At 52.4% G+C, this 19,358-nt stretch overlaps 2 long non-coding RNA genes across 2 annotated transcripts; one reads left to right on the top strand and one right to left on the bottom strand.

The window, feature by feature from the left end:
- Positions 1 to 7,511: 7,511 nt before the first annotated feature.
- On the bottom strand, positions 7,512 to 8,965 carry LOC306805950. The gene is made up of 2 exons (XR_013775343.1): positions 8,713 to 8,965; positions 7,512 to 8,116 (listed from the first exon to the last, which is right to left on the bottom strand). It is a non-coding gene; the product is annotated as an uncharacterized lncRNA (long non-coding RNA).
- A 3,317-nt stretch (positions 8,966 to 12,282) lies between these two features.
- LOC306805717 lies at positions 12,283 to 15,150 on the top strand. The gene is made up of 3 exons (XR_013775276.1): positions 12,283 to 12,371; positions 12,573 to 12,687; positions 13,319 to 15,150. It is a non-coding gene; the product is annotated as an uncharacterized lncRNA (long non-coding RNA).
- Positions 15,151 to 19,358: the final 4,208 nt, after the last annotated feature.

The following is a 19,358-nucleotide window of genomic DNA, read 5'->3' as shown; positions in this document are numbered from 1 at the left end:
CTGATTGCCTTCCAAGAATTTCAAATTACTTGGTAAGAGAAAAACAAGCCTGCTTCACGAGATGTTTGTGAGGTTTTCTGGGTGGACTTAGTTCTTCTGCTCTGTGATGGGGCTGCTTTGGGGCTGGCAACTGTGGGACACTAAACACCTGGGTGTTTGTGGAGAGGTGAGAACTTCACATGAAGGATAAATTAAACCAGCAGGGTCAGGAGGGTCAGCCTGGGGGTGTTAAAACCCTGCTGCAGTGCACAGGTCTGGCAGCCAGCATTCCCAGATTGTCTAGCATGGAAACATCATGGACACCGGCACAGAGAAGTGAAGGGACAAGGGAAGTCACACAGCAGTTCAGAAAAGGATTCTGCTTGTCTAATTCATGAGCCTCTCAGGAGCAGCTCCTGGGCATGGGTCCATGGGAACATCCCCCAGTGACAAAGTGACACAGAGATGTGTGGCCAGGCTGTGTCCCCCATGCCATGCTCATGTTATACACTCTGGGTTCTCACAGGTGGTTTCTGTGCCAAGGTGACCCTGACAATTGCAAATTGTCCCTCTGGGCCAGCCTGGGCAGTCGTGCCTTGGGCATCCTGGCCAGCACTTTGATAAAGCAAGCAGGATGGGTCCCTCTCTACCTGGCTTCTTCTTGGCTTTGGTTCCCAAGCCAGCAGCCTGGAGCTGTGGAAAGTCATGAATTCGGGTTACCAAACCATCTGCTGGTTGCATTTTAAAAAGCAATTAAAGCAAAATTGTTTCCAGCCCTTCTGTTTGCAAGATGTAGTCTAAAGAGAGAGAGCCAAGCCAGGATTTGCCCGATCCTGCCGCTGCTCCAAGTAGGAATTAATTTGATTTAATTCTTCTGCTGTGCATGCTGGAAAGTGAGGAGTTCCCTACTGAGGGCCCAGGGAGCATGCAGGTAAACAGGGCTGTGTGCTGCTCAGTTTAAATGATGGGGAAACCCAAGAAAATGGCATGCTGAGGCTTTTAAAATTGCTTTTAATTAGAAATTATTAAACAGAGTTTAAAAATTTAGGAAGTAGGAATACTTTTGCACGGTAGAGGATGATAGAGTGTTGCTGGAGATGGGTGGATGGCAGATCTAAGCAGAGTTGGAGGGTCTGGGCAGCTGTTCTTGGGGTACCCCACAAGGCTGGGGGACTGATTGTCACCCAGACCAGTGGTGACAAACCTGTGATGGTCTGGAAGTAGAGGACAGAGGGAGCAGATTTGGGTCAAAGCACCTTTTTCCAGCAGGGGAAGGTGAGATGCTCCAATGCTGAGTCTTGGAGAGGGTGAGATGAGATGAATCAGAAAATCCCAGAACAGCTTGGGTTGGTAGGGACAGCAAAGATCATTTAATTCCAACACCCTGCCATGGTTAGGAACATCCTCCACTAGACCAGGCTGCCAGAGCCACATCCAACCTGGCCTTGCACAATTCCACGGGTATCACAGCCACACAGCTCCCCTGGGCAACCTGTGCCAAGGCCTCACCACCCTCACAGGGAAAAATTCCTACCCAACATCCACCTAACCCTGCTGTCTTTCAATTTGTACCCATTCCCCCATGTCCTGTCACTACAGTTCCTGATGACAAGTCCCTCCTCAGCTTTACTGTAGGTGCCTTCAGACACTGGAAGATGCTGGGAGCTCTCCATGCCACCTTCTCTTCTGTAGGCTGAACAATCCCAATTTTCTCAGGTTGTCTCCAAAGGGGAGATGCTCTTAGCACCTTTGTGGGCTGGGGATGCTGGAATTGTTGAGAGGAGAAAAAATGAAGTGATGGTGCTGTGCAGAGTCTGGGGAGGAGTGCAGAGTGCTGTGGGGATAGCAGAATTGTTGAGAGGAGATGAAATGAAGTGATGGTACTGTGCTGAGTCTGGGGAGTTCAGGATGCTGTGGGGAGAGCAGAATTGTTGAGAGGAGAGGAGATGAAATGAAGTGATGGTGCTGTGGTCAGTCTGGGGAGGAGTGCAGGATGCTGTGGGGAGAGCCCAGCTTTCCGTGTGCAATCAACCAGCTGAATGCACCATGGCTGTGCAGGGAGGGAGTGAAAACCCCCAAAAAGAGCACGGCCAGGAGGTGCTCCCTGACGAGCAGAGGGCTTAGCACAGCTGCAGGGTGGCTGCTTGGTTCAGAGGGAAAAAGCCCCGAGCACAGCCCTGGGCCGAGCTTATGTAAGAGCTGGCAGCGGGGCCGGCGGTGCGGAAACCCAGCGGGGCGCAGCCGCCTTTGATTCTCCCCTGTTTGCTCAGCAGCTTTCATGCGGCGGGGGAGCAGGGCGAGGACGCGAGATTCCTGCACACTGAACTCCTCTGTTTCTCTCGGCAGGATAAACAGGACATAAAACAAAGCCCCGAGCCAGCGCCGGCCTCGGAGGCAGCGCGCTGCCAAAACCCCCGCGGGACAGCGTGTTCCCCCGGGGAGCGGCCGCCCCATCCTGGGAGCTGCCACCCCATGCTGGGAGCTGCCACCCCATCCAGAGAGCAGCAACCGCATCCTGGAAGCTGCCATCCCATGCTGGGAGCAGCCATCCCATCCTGGGAACTGTCACCCCATCCTGAGTGCAGCCATTTCATCCTGAGAGCAGCCCCCCAATCCCGAGTGCAGCCATCCCATCCCTGGATCAGCCCCCCCCCCCCCCATCCTTGGAGCAGCCCCCCCATCCAGGGAGCAGCCCCCCCATGCTGGGGGCAGCCCCCCCATGCTGGGAGCAGCCACCCCAACAGGGAAATGGGTGCAGAGCTCCCTGGCAGGAGACAGGTGATGAGTCCTATGAACTGGAAGAGCCCAGGATGGATTCTCCAAGGTGGCATCAGGCTGGACGCTGTGTGGCCACTGCTTGGGCTGGGTGTCACCTGCCCAGGACTGAGCCCTGTCTGACCCACTGTGGGGTGCAGCAGGGTGAGGAACAGGTCCAATTCTCTTCCTCTCTGCAATGCACTCTGTCTGGGGGTTTCCAGTGCTCCCTTAAAGCTGGGCTACCTCATTTATAATTTCCCTTGAGGAATCATTTCCAGGCTCTCTTGCCCCCGTTCTGATCCCTGCCAGAGGGCAATGGGGCTGACCTCAGCCCTTTCCCAACACAGGATTAGCTAAGCTGGCTCCTCAGAGACACAGCCCAAGCCCATGCCAGCTCCCCCAAATCTCCAGAGAACCACGATTTCACCACTGCTCTCCTCCTCCAAGGTGAGAAGGCAGGGGGCACACACTTGCTGGCGGGGTTTGAAACCCTTCCAAACAGTTTCAAGTGGGGTTTGCATGGGAACAAAGTGTCCTGTAGCCACCCTGAAGTCACTTGGCTGGGGGAAAGCATTGGCCTAGTGAGAGGATGCAGCAATAAATACACATAAACCTGTGGAAATGCAGAGGTGGGAAAGGAGGTGCTGCCCTGAGCACCCCTGCAAGTGCCTGTGCTCTGCTCCTCCAAAACCCTTGGGATTTTGGTGGCAGGGAGGATGCAAATCCTGGGACCACCTTTTCAAACCTCTTGGCCTGGGGTTTTGTGAGAGCTGGCTTTCTTGTAGGATTCCCATTCTGGGCTTGATGGGTTGAAAATACTGCAAGAGCAGCCCTTTTTCTGTTTGTTTTGTTTTCAATCTTTTTTTTCCCCTGATGTTTGTGTCTTTCCACTTCTGTCTCTGGCCAAGGCAAGCAGTGCCAAGGCACAAGGGCCAGGCACACCCAGAGGGAGGAATGGGGAAGCAAAGCACCCTCAACTCACAGTACAGCAGGGACAGAGCACAAACCCAGTGGTGGGAACAAGGAGGAGGAGGGTTTGCTCACCACCTCTGGCTGGGGGATGGCTCTCCTCACAGGAATTTATGGAATCATCAGATGGTTTGGATTTGAAAGGACCTTGAAAATCTCCTAGTCCACCCTCTGCCATGGGCAGGGACACCTTCCACTAGACCAGGTCATTCCAAGCCCCATCCAGCCTGGCCTTGAATACTTCAAGGGATGGGGCAACCACAACATCTTTGGGCAACCTGTGCTAGTACTTCACCACTCTCTGAACAAACAGCTTCTTCCCTACATCCAATCCAAGCCTGCCCTCTGTCAGTTTAAAACCATTGCCCCTTGTCCTATTACTCAATGCCCTTGTCAGAAATCCCTCCCTAACCTCCTTTGAAGCTCCTTTTCCATGCTGGAAGCTTCCTGGACTCGAGGCCAATGTCATGGCTCCAGTTCAGCCCCCTGTCTCCTGTTGCTGGGTCACCTTGGGAAAGGTGAGGAGGGTCTGCACACAGGACTCCCAGCCCTCCTCAGCCCCATGGAGGGCTCTCCCTGCCCCTGCTCTGAGCAGGAATATGGGCTCCAGCTGCACGAGTGGAAAAGGCTCCAGCTCCCAAAAAGCAGAGCAGGATCAAAGCTTTCGAAACACTCGGGGCATTTGGCCCGGGAGGTTTTGTTCTGACTATTTATAGCAGTTGGGGCCAAGCGAGTTCAGAGCTGGAGGAAAACTTTTCCAAAGCTGGGGGCCATTTGGATGAGGGAGGGGGAAAGGGAGTTCAGCCAGGCCCGCTTCCAGCAAATGTTGACTCCTTCCCTTAGGTATGTGTTGCTATCCGTGACACACTAACAACAGCTCTGCACACAAGTGCTGGGCTGGCCCTGTAAAGATTGAAACAAAAAATGTGAATTGGCTGGGAAGGAGAACATGGAAAAGAGAAAGTTTCCAAACAGCAAGGCTGTAGCATTTGAAAGCAAAAACTTTCCTTACCAGCTTGTTTTCATCCTCCAGTCAAGATCCTTCAATTACAAATACACTGGGATTTTTTTTTCCAGGGCAGAAAGACCAAATTATGGTTTCCTGAAGCTGTGCTTGGAAAGGGAGAGGAAGGGCCTTTTTATCTTCAAGGTGAATTTTCTAGTGCTTTTGCTAAAAAGCATTTCATTTTCCTGTGCTACCCAGCAAAGCCAGGCTTAAACTCTGAGCAAGCAAACCAACACAACATCCTTTAAATCCTGTCACCCAGACCATGAAGGCAGAGCTGGGGTTTTCCTGTCTGCCAAGTGGATTGTGCTGCTACTGTTTAGTTGTGAGGAGCTCGAGCAGGGTGCTTTAGATACACACCACGGCTTTTTGCATGCTCGGCTCTGCACTCTTGATTTGAGGCACTATAAAAAATATCCCTCTAATTACTAGTAGCTTCCCAGCCATGCTCAGCATCTCCCTTTCTCCTAGGAAAAGGGTGCAATTAGGCTGGCAGGTAATTATAATCAGCCTAATGTGTGGATGGGCTGAGGAAGGTGGGTTTGGCAGCTGGGTGGTGTCCCGCCCAGGTGGGCTGTTATTGGGAAGGATGTCATGCTCTTTCCTGGCATGGGTGGTATGGGATTTCTCCATGCTGTAAGAGTTGAGTGCTGCAGCAGCAAACAGCCCCAAAACTTGGGTTCTTTCTGGGCAGAAATTCCATACCCCTCCCACTAGAGCAGCTTCCTCAGTGCCCCATCCAATCTGGCTTTGACATCTCCAGCATCCCCACCAAATCCCATCCTCTGCTGCAGAGGATTCCTGTCCTTGCTGTGGATGCTTGAACTGCACTGAAGGAGCCAAATTGTTCTCCTTCAGGGAAGACTGCAAGATCTCCAAAGGGTTTTAAAGTGTGAAATGTCCTGTGTGTGGTTGGAGAGCAGGATGAAGGTGGGTCTGGGTTGGCTGAATATCAGGTGGCCATGGCTGGAGTTGCAGGGGGAACTGCCAGGCAAAATTTCCCCTGAAGCCATCCCAACATCAGCTTCAGGACCTGCTCTATTTCATATTTCTGTGAATGACCCAAAAAGCAGAAGAGCAATGTTAAGCTGTGTGAACGAGCACTGGAAGTATTGGGTGTTAAAAAGAGAGAAGTGTGTGACCTGAAATGAAGGACCAACAAGAATGATATGAAGAGCAGCACTATAGAACACAACATCTTTGAGCTGGAGGAGCAACAGCACATGATAAGATAGGACTATGCACTGTGTGGAGATGAAGAGAAGGGCTTCTGGCTGTCTGTGGATCTCACAGTGCCTGGGAGCCACTGACTCAACACTGTCATGAAAAAGGGAGATGCATCCTTATATAATTCAGGGTGACAAGGCCTCTCTGTTTAACTTAAGATCCTCATGGCAAAAGCTTCCAATACTTCCTCCAGTGAAACAGCAGATACAAACCTGATCATCCTTCCCTAGGAAATGGAAAGAGTGGAGAGAGTACAAAGGAAACCAACTGTCCTGGTTGTGCCATGAGTGAATTCGTTGTGAGGGTCAGATGTGTCCCTCTTCCATTTTGATTTTTTTTCAACATGGCAGAGATGTGCTCTGAGCCCAGTTTCCACCCTTACCCATCAGAAGAAAATGTTCTTCCCATTTTTTTGCCTCCTAATGATGATGACGATGACCATCCACCTCGTTTCGTACGCGTCCTTGCCATGAAAGACCCTTCTTGTGCTCGGCACTAATGTTCCCAACTCTTGACTTGGAAAGGCTACACTGGCCAACTGGCCAGTCCCTGCTTCAATGAGAGGCTGTCTGCTCTGCAATTAACAGATAAATGCCCACCATTGTGGGTGGAAAGGCCTTTTAATTAAAATCCCTTGGGATTGGCTTTGGCCATCCTGTGGAGTGAATGGGAGAGGGCGGAAGGGCCAGGTCAGTGACTTGGGTCACCCCAGGAGAGCATCCACTGAGCTGAGACTGAGCACAAGGAAGGGCCTGCTTTATAATTGCATGGGGGTTGAATTTTTTTCCTTCCCCTCAAGTGGCCTGCCCAATGGACAGTTCCAAGCTGATAGGAGCACAGACACTGCCAGCCCATAGTTGGGATAGGTCCACAGGTTGTTTGAGCCCTAATGAGGAACCATGAATAGATGCTCACATCCACACGGGAAAAACACCTCAATTCCTTCTCTAATGAGCATGGCTCTCCAAATCCTTTTGGCTTGGGCTTTGCTTGGCTTTCAGAGGTGCCAAGGGCTGCATCTCCCAAGCTGCTGCCACCTGCTCTGTCTTCTCTCATGATGGCCAAGGTGGACCTGCAGCCTGTTTGTGGTGGTGGCACAGATTAAGCAAAGACCTTGGAGGGTGGCACCCCCTGACTGGAAGTTGTGGCACACTAAGCTCTGGACAAACCACAGGCTGCTGGTTTGTACATCCCATAAGTGTAACCACAGGTGCTCCCTTTAACCAGTGAGTGTCAGCTCCTCCCCATGACAAAGTGTATCAATTAACGCAATCAATTAATGCAAACATCACACAGGGAGCCCCAGGAAACTGGAACCAGGGTGGCTTTTCCATGGAGCAAGTCCTACTTTCATGATCCTATTTATATTTCATCTGCTCACGACAGGGTGATGAACTTTCTGATTTGCACACTAATGAGAAGACAAAATTAAGAAATATAAAGAACCTAATGGGTGTTAGCACCATAACTTGTCACCTGAAGTCCAGCATGAGGGTCCTACCAACCCATGTTTTCCCTTGACAAAGCACCAGGGTCCTGAAGATGATGTTCAAAATGTTAATCCAAAATCCCTTTTTATTTTTTCTAAGCTTGTTGTGGTAATTTGGGAGGTTTTCCTCCCACCCCATCCCCTCCACCTTGGACTCCTGCACCTTTCCTTCAGACTTTTTCCAGAGGTACCCCAGACATTCCTGCAGGATGATGGAGAGAGCATCTGGCACAGCCTTCTGGGAAGGGGGCTTAATTTTCTCTTGGGCTCTGGCTTAAAGAAATCAATTTGAATTCACGTGTTTTAGGAAAAGAAGGAAAATAAAAAATCGTTTTCTGCTGCTGCAGTTTCTGTCTCCTGTTCCAGGTTCAATTTTGAAGCTGCAGGGGAGCGCTGAGCAATTCTGGCATTTCTCAGCTGCTGCTGCTGGTGATTGAGAACCTTGCTCAGGTGAACCCAGGCTACACCTGCACATGGCCAGGACAGGTGTAGGTGCCCAGGATGACCCTGCCCAGCACCCATCCCGCGGGCAGGGAGGGAGAGGGGGCGCTTTGGGTGGCAGGGGCTGGAAAACGGGGAGATCCCCAGCGGTAAAGCACAGGGGAGGCTGCAGGGAATGCTCAGGGAGACTTCAGGACAGGGCGAAACATCCTGCTGGGATCAGTTCAGCCCTGTGCTGGGCCAGCCACCTGGGATGAAATTAGCATTTGGGGGCAAGTGGTAGGGTTGTTTTTTTTACTGTCCCCGTAGAAAAACGCCATTTTTACCGCCCGAGCGTAGCAGACAAAGAGGTTGGCTGTGCTTTTCCCTTTCCTTTCAATCCCCTTTCTGCACGGTAACACTTTCTACTTCCAGACCTTGTTCTTTTTCTTTCTTTTTTTTTTTTTTTTTTTAAAGTCTCCCTTCCCCTCGCAAACACCCCCTGGGGCTCCCAGCCCTCGCCCCTTTCGCGGGGTCCCCTCGCTGGCAGGATGCCGGGGAGGTGCCAAGGCGATGCCAGCGCTTCCTGCTCCCTCCCTGGCGGCACAAAGGGGACATTCAGCCGGGCACCGACCCCGAGCCCCCCTTCCCCCGTGTCCCCTATCGCTGTCGCCCGAATAGCAGCATGAGACGGGGAGCAGCTGACGCCGCGTCCCGGCGGAGGCGAGCTGGAATCCGGCCCCACAAAACCAGCCCTGTGCGCGCTCCCCTCCCGGCGTGTGCCCGCGCCCCCTCCCTCCATCCATCCCCCCCAAAAAAATCTCCAAGTCTGCCCAGTAACACCGAGCCGGGCTCCTTCTCCCACCTCCATCCCCGGCCAATCCCAGCGCTGCCAACACGCGGAGATGCGTGTTTGCCTTCTCCCCTTCTTCCTCCACAGCCCAGCAGCGCAGTTTTTGTTTTCCAGCTCGGGGCCGGAGGGGAGGCGTGGGTTGCAGCTTGGAGGCAGCTCCAGTCCTTCCCCAGCAAAGCAGAATAGCCTCAAAAACATAGGATGGGGTTTCATCGCTGCTCAAGGGAGCCTTGTTCCTAAGCACGGGCAGAGCAGTATCTGATCTTTAGAGGTATTTTAGGCATTTAGGTATTTTAGGTACTTCAGGTATTTTAGGGGTGGGATGTAGGAGAAACGAGAAGCAGGGTTTTGTTCTCTCTGGGTCCAGCCACATCTTTCCAGGCTTTCCTGCCGGCTCCAAGGGGTTTGTTTTCCCCCCTCCTTTTTGCTTTGCTGCTTTTCCTCATCTCTGCCTGCTTGCAGCAGCTGCTGTGTTTTTGGAGCAGGGGCTGGAGCAGGATTGATGTGATTCCCGTGCTCCTGAGGCACTGGGAGTGAGCGATGGGGACTGCCTGCTGCCCTCCAGAGCTCCACGGCAAGCTGCAGGGATGGAAACACTCATCATGCTGGATTTCACGGGGTGCCTTGCCAGTCCCTGTGCCTCCCCCCTGCACCAGGGATTTTTGCAGCCACAGGGCATGAGCTGATGGTGACTGGGAGCAGAATAAAAAAACACATTTTGGTCTTTCCTGGCCTGGTCCAGGGGCACCACCTCAGCCACACCTAGAGCATGGAGGCATCAGAGATATCCAGTGCCCATCCCTGACATAAAGGGTGGGTGTTTGGACCCAAGATTGGTGGTGCAGGCAGCATAATGTGCCACATGTTTCCTGCTGAGATGCAAAGCTGTGCTGAAATTCAGCAGTGCCCAGTGAGTGGTGGAGGCCAGGTCATAGCTGCTCTTGTAGGAGCTCTGCTGTGTCCATGGCATTGATACCAGTGAAAAGGCTGCCCAGGGAAGTGCAGGACTCATCATCCCTGGGGTTATTTAAAAATATGCAGACATGGCACTGGACTTAATCTTAAAGGTCTTTTCCTACCTAAAGGATTCTATGGTTCTCTGCTCTTCTAATCTGCATCCTGCTGAAGGCTCAGGAGGGAAGTTGTGTCGTGGCTTAAAGCAAAGAAATCCATCTCAGTAAGCTGAGGACTTGAATGCAGTGGCCTTGTTGCAAAGGGTTGAAAGCAGGAGGCCAGCTCACCATGCAGCTTATGCCTTGCAGGGAAACTTCTGCCAGCAATGGTGCTAGCCAGGGGGGATTGTCCTTACATCCCAACACTTTGCAGACACCTTTAGAGGAGTTCCACATTCCCCTGTTTTTTTGGGATGTTGTGAAGAGAAGATAGGACAAGGGAAGATAGAATAAGGGAAGATAGGATAAGGGAAGATAGGATAAGGGAAGATAGGATAGGCATCCTAAAGGTAAGCTGGTGGCCTGGAGAGGGGTCAGGCTGAGTCCTGTGTTGGGAAAACTGCAGGGTCAGAGCTTGTGTGGGGCTGCAGATGTCCTGGGAATGCCAGCTGAGTCGTGCCAGTCATCAGGGGGTGGCTGAGACAGTGGCAAGGGCAGCGTGTCCCTGTGCCCAGGGAGAGGCTCAGCCCAGGGATTCTTGCACAAACTGTGGAGATGAACAGAGCCAGCCCCAGGGGCATGGGGCAGCTCTCCTGCAACAGCTGCCTGGGGGAAACTCCAGGAATTACAGCTCCCAGGGGTGAGGGACTAGCTCAGCACCACAGCCTCTTCCCTACACAGGGATGGGACAGGCAGTGCTGGCAGGACTTGTGCCAGTAAAGAGGTGCTGTTTCTTAAAAAGGTCTCAAGGTGTGTTTTTCCTGTCCAGGCTGGGGATACAGGTGGGTTTTGCAGTAGGATGAGGGTCCTCGTGGTGCAGGAGGCAATCAAGGTAGAGCTCCAGCTCAGCCTTTTGAGGCCAAGATGATGGGAAAGGGCAAGCAGGGAGTGGGTAAGGGGGGCAGCCAGCTTGCACCAGGGCTATGGGAGGGAGAACACCTTCAGGAGGGTGTTGGCTGAGGCATGGCCCTGTGGAAATTCCCATCCCTGCCAGTGATCTGAGCAGGGCAAGGATCAGCCCAGAGCATCAGGGTGACCTTCCTTTCACTTTTCAAATCTCAGAGGAGACTTCCCTGGAAGAAAGACTAAGTTTTCTTTGGAGCAAAGATAATCTCCCCCTCCTCCCTCAGTGCTGAATACTCTGGCATCACACCAAATAGCAAAGACAACATGAAATACACCCTCATTTCCTTGGCCTCTCTTCCCAGCCATCCCCCAGAAAAGAGAGGCATCTGTGTTTCTAGCTTCAGCCTTCTTCCAGGGCCGGGTCTTTGTCGCTTTTTTTGGTGCCAAAAGCTTTGAAATCTGTTCAAGGCATAAAACAAGGAGTGAGCAGCAGAAGCAGCACTGCCTGTTAAGCCCTGCCTGCTGCTGGTAGTGCCCCAAATGGCCTCCAGTTTGCTCAGGCTTTTAAGGTGCATCACTGAGCCCACCATGAATCCATGGCATTGCTCAGAACCCCTGTTTAGTGCACATGGGGAATAGAGCTACTCAAATCTTTTCCTTTCCAATGCAGGCAGAAAAAAATAAAAGGCTGGGATAAGGATGTGGGCTCTGCCCCACTGAAGCTGTTGGCCACAGCCATAATATTGAGTCTAATGGATGGGCTAAGCAGATTTGGGAGAAGCTGAGCAGCAGAGAGAGATCCTGCTGGTGCATGCCAGGCCATTTGCTCCAGGAGCTGGAAGCAAGATGGGATCAGATGTATGTGTGGCATCCTCTGTGGCTTCATCACACCATCTCCTCATCTTCCTGCCTGTCCTCCTGCAAAGTGACTCAGAAGGCAGAGAAGTGGCTCTCCCTTTCTCCATCCCCTTGGCATGCTGCAGGGACCTTCCCAGGACATTGGGATGTGTGCCTGATGGTGTGATGGACAGGGATAACACTGGGAAGAGCTCCCACCCATTCACTGTGGGCTATGGACCCACCTTGCACACAGGAGTGTCTGTTTTGGGAGGATGGGGAAAGCAGGGGATTTATTAAATCCTTTGGAAGGAGGATTTAGAGCCTGCAGGCCATGCCTAGTCAGGAGGAAATTATTCAGTGGTGGGCTGAATAATTTCCAGCTTCGGTATCTCATGCTGCCCATTCCTTTGCACTTCACTGAGCTGCCCTTCCAGCCACCCTCCTGAGCTCAGACCAACTCCAGCAGCAGCTGTAAATCTCTGCCATCAGCCCAGGGATTCCCATGCCCTCCTGTCTGCCACCCTCTGCCCTGGACACTCAGACAGGGCAGAGGATTAAACAGGGCAGTAAAATTAACAGGAGGGAATGACATGCTGGACAGGACTCAGGTGGGGCCTCTGCAATGGGGCAGGACAGGTCCCAGAGGTCAGACGCCACCTCTGGGTGTCAGAATGGGAAGAGGTGTGAAGGTTGGCATGGGGATGTGCATGCAGGCATATTTATTGCCTCTTTGGGGTTGCCTTACAGTTAAAATTTATGGTACATCTTCTCTTCCAGCAGCACTTCCAGCTTCTGTTTCCAGGGCTGCAAGGATGACTGTGGAAAATGGCATGCTGTCAGTTTCCCCCCAGCCCTGGCACTCTGCTGCCTGAGGTGAGGTTTTCCTCTGCTCTGCCCTCTCCTCCCTGCTGCTCCCATCCCTCCTGCTTGTTTTCCACGTCCTGCAGAGCCAGCTGAGCAACGTGCTGTAATATTTTCTGCCAAATGGAGCTTCCTACAGTATCAAAAAAGGAAAAATGTGGTTTGTGCTGCAGATGAGAAATGTCTGTGCCCTGCTGTTCCCCTCCCCTGCAGGTAGGTCAGGGAAAGCTCCTGAGTCACCCTGGTCCCCATTTGTTCCCAGTTGTGCCCATGGGCCTGGGGGAGATGGGGGAGCCCGACAACACCAGGGCACAGTGACAATCTCCAGGTGAGTCTCCAGCTCCTCTGGGCTGCAGAGGGTTTGAAACCTCTGTTTGCAACCCCTTTTTTGCCCTCCTGGTGTCACCTGGTCACTGCTTAAGCAGATGGTATAGAGGGAAGAAAGAGTTTCCCAGTGTGGAACCCAAGGGATGTGTGGATTGTGCCAGGGAGGCACCAGCTGAGCATTTTGTGCAGCTCCCAGGCAGCCAAAAACCTTTGGCTGGTGCCAGGACAGGACACAGTGGCTTCAGAGAGAGATCAGTCCCCATTGACCACCAGGAGCAGCCTCTGAGCCCCTGCATGGGAGCTGACCCCAAAAATCCTGTGGCAGATTCCTCGTGGTCCTCTCTAGGAACTGAACTGCTCCATGGCCAAATTCCACCTTCACCACTGCAGAGCTGCCCATCCTCAGGGTGTTTGCACGTCAGTGCAGGGCTGCCTGGCATTCCTCCTTGCCTGCTGAGCATGGAGCACTGGGCACAGACTCCTCCTGAGGTCCCTGTGGCTCCCCATCCACGCTCAGCTAATCTGCTGGATTACAGTCCTTTATATTTAACTAGATTAGATGACTGTTTCTGCAGTTACTGTTACTGTTTTGCACTGGCCGTATTTATAGGGTGGTCTGGTCGTATTTATAGGGCTGCAGAATCAAGTTACAGCTTTAAGGGCTGCAGTCCTGTGGGTCACAGCAACCCTGGATAAAGTGGAGGAGCATCACCCATCAGTGCCAGCACTTCCAGACAAACAGAAAACACTTCCCCAGTGGAGTGTACTGAAATCTTCTTCTCTGGGGGGGAACAGGCCCAGGGAGACAGCCCTAAACCCTGAAAGGAGGCAGTTCAGGGGCCTTGAGGTCCCTGTTTCCCCCCAGCCTGGCACACTGGGGAGCTGCCAGCCCTGGAGCTGCCGTTATTGTGGCAGCAGTAAACACCTTCCTGTGGCTGGCCAAAGTCCAGCCCCACGTCCTCCTGCCAGATCCACCCTGCTGGCCCTGCAAGGAAACCTCCCTGCTCCTGCAGGGAGCAAGGCAACCCCTCTGCTCACCCTGATCTGTGTCCAGGGTGCTCCAGGGTGTGGACCTGGAGAATAAAGCCCCAGTGATGCTGATTCAGCCCAGCTAATGTTGGCTTTCACTCTGCATAAAACTGGCTGGTCAGGACACCCTCATGTCCACCTTCCTGAGAGCAGAGGATGTCCCTGAGGGCACACACACTCTTAGCTGGGCTTCAGGATGATGAATATTGGAGCATAATAAGCAAGCAAGCCCCCTTCCAGCAGGATCTCTTTGGCTGCAGCTGATCTCAACCACAGTGCACGTTCTGAGGAGCTAAAATTAGCTGTGTTCCCATGCAGAGGCTGTGCTGGAGCTCTGCTTGGAGCATCACAGTTTTAGGAGCTACTAGTGCTGCTGGTTTGGGTGTGAGTGCATGGGAGTGGGCAGTCCTTGTCCCAAAAATGGATTTTTTCAAAAGCCACTGGCCTAAAGACAAGGGTGGGTGAAATGAATAACCTTTGTGCAATGTTTGAGATAAAAATTCTGCTCACATGGGCTTGTGGGGCATCTCCTGCCTCACTGCAGCTCCAGGATGCATGGAGAGAGGTGCAAAGCCCCCACTGACTCAGTCTGCACCATGCTGCCCCAAACCCACAATCCCAGCAAAGGAAACTCCACGTCCTTCCTTTGTGTCTGCCTGCTTGCAGGTGAGTGTGGGATGAAGAAAGTCACATCCACTGCTCCAGCATCCTGCACAACACCCAGCCGGGACCATCCCTGGGGACAGGGAGTCCCAGATAAACTCTTAGTGAGTAATGAGGAACTCCAGCACATGCACTAAAAATAAGGAAGCATCAGGCAGCAGATAAGTCAGCTCCATCTGCCTGAAGGAGCCCTGGTTTGTGGTCTGACCTCAGCTACACACACTGAACTCCTCAGGCCCCAGCTCTCCTGGCTGGAACACCAAGGAGAATAAAAAGCAGGATGCCAAAACTGAGCTTAGCTTTTCTCTCTGCAGATAAATCACTTGGAGATGAGGAAATTGGCTGTGATTTTTTGCCAACAAGTCGCTCCCGGCGTGCCAGGGCAGCTGTGCTGGGCAGGTTGCATGGCCAAGGTGGGAGGATGAGCAAACACCCTCTGCTGTCCTTGGCCTCATGGGGATGGGGTGGAGTGTTATCCCAAAGAGCCAGACCCCAGCAGCACCTAGGGAGAGGGAGCAGGGTGTGAACAGCAAAGGTGAGAGTGGAGGGACCCTCCCTATCCTGCCCTGCAATATTTGGGTCTTGTTGTATTTCACTGCTTTGGTTTATATTTTGCACTGAAATGGTTGCTCCTGTGATTCTCCCATGGTCCCTTGTATGGTTTAACCCTTCCCCTCTCCCCCTTTTGCCCTGACTGGCTGTGATCCAGGGGTTCTCCACCCCTCACTCTAGGTTTAAAATTCCCCGTGTTCCCCATGTTTGCCCTCTTTTTCCCTGGACCCTTCAGGAATAAAACTTGGATCACCTCAGGAGGAAGAGCCTCTTTTGATATTTTATCTCATTCCTGCAGGATTCCAAGCTTTCTCCTGGTGCTGAGCTAGCCTAGGAGCCAGAGGGGAGGCACAGGGAATCGTTGCAGTTGGTGCCCAACGTGGGGCTCAAAGCCATGACCCTCACACCAACACTCTCCATCACTGCACAGCTACCAGGGGAGCTGCATAAATCACCTAAAAATAAAAAATGCAAGGTCTTTCTTCAAGCATTTCCCCATCACTAGTTCAGATGTTGGTGTTTTTTTCCCATTCCATGCAAGAAATCTACTTTTTGATCCCTCACATCCCACGCTGTGTTTTGTGGGAACAGAGTTGGTGCCCAACAACCTTGCCAATATTCCCTGACTGGTTGGGGTGTAGTATGAAGGCACAGGCATCTTGCTTTCCCTTCTCCAGCTGATGGGAAGCCAGGAAGGATGATCTGTTTTAGCTGGGGAAGTAAATCAGCCAGAGAAGCAGGATGAGCTCATTTTTTGACATCAAAGAGGCACCTTTGGCACTTAGCACCTGCCAGGCTCGGTTTGGGGTGTCTCAGTTATTAACTGCTTAATGGGGAAAGCTCAAGGGGACAGAAAGTAGGAATTGCACCTTTCCCATCCCCATATTCCTGGCTGCTCCCAGCAGTTTGCTGCAGCTCATGTTCCCATCTCTCCTGGAGCTGGAGCCGTGGAAACAAACGGAGGCTGATTACGTCCCACTCCCAGGAACGGTGAGGATGTGAGAGGCAGCAGAAAAACTTGCTCACTTGGTGTTTTTCTGAATGCCTGCCAGAGCTGCATCTGCTCCTCAGCCAGGAACGCTGCCTGCCTGCTAGAGGAGAAGGACTGGAATCATTTCTGTCATGTGGAGGAAGAGGGAGCAGAGACCCACCCTGAAGACTGATGCTCCTGTTCATTGACTGCCATATAAGATGCATCAATGCATGGATTTTTCTTTTTTTTTTTTTTTAATTTTATTTCCTTTTAGAGGAGCGCTTTCGAAAATGGTTATTATTTCAGGGGCTGATCTTGAAAGGGCACTGGGGTTGTTTGTCTTTTAGAAACCTCAAATCCTTTATTGAAAAGATCCTAAAATCCTACTCCTGGTGCCCCAGTGTGGGTGTATAAATCAAATCCCCCTCTTTTCTCTCACTGATGTACCCTGAGTCTCCCAATTCCCTTCTTTTATACATGGAGATATGTGTATGGATCAAGCCTCCTCCCAAATGGACTACACCCTGTACTGGGCCACACAAAAGGCAGAAATACTCAATAAAATCAGACCTGGTGAAACCAAATAAAGTAAAAATCTACAGAAGTGCAGCAAGAGCTGCTGAGGGGTTTTCTCCAGTCCCACCTCCCCAGCCCCAGCAGGTCCTCGTGCTTGTGGTCTGTCTTGGAACTGGGAGGGAGGGAAGAGCATGAACAAATGTGATTCCTTGCAGAGGAAGGAGGTACCTGGGTTCATGGTGATGAGACCCTCAGGACTTTCCAGACACTTCCCTTTCCCTCTCCTTTCTTCCCATCTCTCAGCACCACCTCTTCAGAGAGCTGGGACCAGTTTAAACCCATTTATTCAAAGCCAAGGAGGAAGGAAGGTGGAGAAATACAATTACTGGGTCAGTGATTTATCTCCTGCAAGGTTCCCAGGGTGCAGCGTGTCTGCTGGAACAAAAATCACCATTCATCTGTCCTAGATAATTCCATAAACAGGTCCAGGGATGAAATAGAGCCATTCCCAAGGGGGTGCCTGCATTTTGATGGATGCCTCAGACAGCAGTGCTCTGCTGCAGAACAGACCTCAGCACCCCAAAATGAGCCCTTTTTACCCCCAGCCGAGGGGAAGGGGCTGTGGGATCCACTATGATCCCAGGGGGACTTACTCAGGCTCTCTGTTACCCCTCTAATCCCTAGGGACATGCTGGTGTGTTTGGAGGCTGGGAGGGATGTGGGTCTCTGGGCTGAGCTGTCTTTATGCCAAGTGTCTTAAATGGCACAAGAAAATGTGATATAAAAAAAAAGTAATAATAATATTAGCATTTAATTAGTGGATATTTAATTAGCAAGGCCTGCTGTGCTCTGGTTTGTCCAGGATTAGACCATGCTGGGTCCCTGCAACACATTGGCATTGCTGTTCCTTAGGGAAACAACCCCTGGATGGCTCCAAGGAGCATTGGTCTGGAAACAGGAGAATGTGAGCTGGGTGAGGCTGAGCTGCCCAGGTGTGCCCACCTGCAGGGCTCAGCCCACACTGGGGGCAGCAGGCAGCACCAGGCACATCCAGACTGATTTCCAGACCCATGCTCCTCCCCAGAGCAAGTCACAGCCACCCTGGCCTGCCAAAAAAACCCACCCAGCAGCACTGAGGCACAAGGTTTGCAGGCAGCCAGGCTGCGCCACAGCAGCATCCACCTCCTGTGAGACGGAGGAAGATGGAGACAGCACAGCCCACTGCAGCCATTGCTCCTGGGCAGAAAATGGGAAATTCCCCACCAATAAAATGGGCAATTCAGGAAACCATTGGTGCTGGCTCACAGCAAATGACACTACTTTCCCTGGGCTTGAACTAGGTGGTCTTTAGGGTGAATTTTGGTCCAAACCATTCCACAAATCCATGATTCCACACCACAGCCCATCAGCCCTGTGCGAGCTGCACCCCCCAAACAGCTCAGGCTGTTTTCTCAAGGGAGGGCAACTTAAAATCCCAGATATTTCCCCAAGGGACCTGCTGCCAGCGAGCCAGTGTCCAGGAGAGGGCAGGGTGAGCCTCCACACTGCAGCACAGCACCTGCATTTTGGGATTTTGGGTCGTGCCAAGGCGTTAGTTATTCCTAGACACAGCTTTGCCTTTTCCACATCTCCTCCTCCTCTTTTTTTTTTTTTTTTTTTTTTTTGAGTTTAAGCCCCACTGAAGCTCTGAGGTTTGTGCCTTCCTTGGTCCCTTCCAGTGTCCCCTTGTTTGCAGGGGGTGAACCCTTTGGAGAGGTGACAGAGGTGACATGTGCCTCGGCAGGGTGGACAGAATGCCCTGTGGTAATCCAGGGATCGTTTGCAAGGAATGTTGCCCTTCCAGGAAAAACAGGCAGCTGTGGCCACCGAGCTGAGGTTTGCCATGAGCTCTGCCCCATCCCGAGGTTCTGGAGTGGTACCAGGAGCTCAGAGGGGCAGTGGGGTGAGTTGGCATCACCCCAAGAGGGTCAGCACACACTCCAGACTTAGGCAGTGTGGAAAAACACCCTGTGCTGGGCAGCCCAGAGCAGACTGAGAGGTGGAGAAAGCAGCTGGGGGGGATGATGGAGGGAGCTTTTCTGGGAGCTGGGAGAGGGTCACAGGGCAGCACAGCACAGGGCACTTTCCTAGCACTGCTTTCTCTAGAAACAACACCCTTCCCCAGACACTCTGGAGACTCCTCTGGCCTTGCACTGGCCCCAGCCTGTTAATGTTTAACCCCTGGACGGGGACAGCGTGTTGCAGCCAGCAGGGAGGTGGTGTCAGCCTGTGGGGACAGCAGAGGACACACACACAGTTCAGCCCCATGGCCTGGTGGCATCAGCAGCACCCACTCCCTAAACGCCAGGGAAGAGTTCACCTGGGACAGGGGCTGTGGGATTCCTTGGCTTTCCCTGGGGGTGAAAGGGGGAGTGTGCTGGGTCAGCCTCCCTCGTGAAACTCAAAGCTTTGGGGGGTGCACAGTGTGAACACAGGGGAACACATGTGCACACCAAGTCCCTTTTCCTCCAGGAACATCATCCCAAGCCTTCCAGGGCTTGCTGGGGCTGTGTTTTAGGGTGAGCTCTGGCATGTTGGGGGGTAAAACCTTACAGCTTCCTCTTAGGCAAACAAAGCTTGACTTTATTGCCTTTAAAGTGCAACCAGCACAAACAGCGGCAAAAGTGCAAACACTGATAATGCCCAGAACATTCTGAGCTGTGCAAACAACCTGGAGCTGGGGGAGTGTGATGAAATGAAGGGGTAAGCAGGCTGGAAGGAGGACAGCTCCCTGCCCCTGCAGCCCCCAGGCCCCTCATTCCCTCTCCAGAGGTGCCCCAGGCAGTGATGCTGACTGGGTTTGGGTGAGCAGGGCTGAATGGGAACCTCCCAGAGCACAAACCCCGGCCGAGATGGGATGCAGATGTTGTTACAACACTTCTAGCCCCAGCCCCAGGCTG

Source organism: Erithacus rubecula (assembly GCF_903797595.1).
Source record: "Erithacus rubecula genome assembly, chromosome: 10".
In the NCBI taxonomy this organism is placed as follows: domain Eukaryota; kingdom Metazoa; phylum Chordata; class Aves; order Passeriformes; family Muscicapidae; genus Erithacus; species Erithacus rubecula.
The sequence above is the reverse complement of the archived record's forward strand: the minus strand, read 5'-3'. Positions and strand labels throughout refer to the sequence as shown.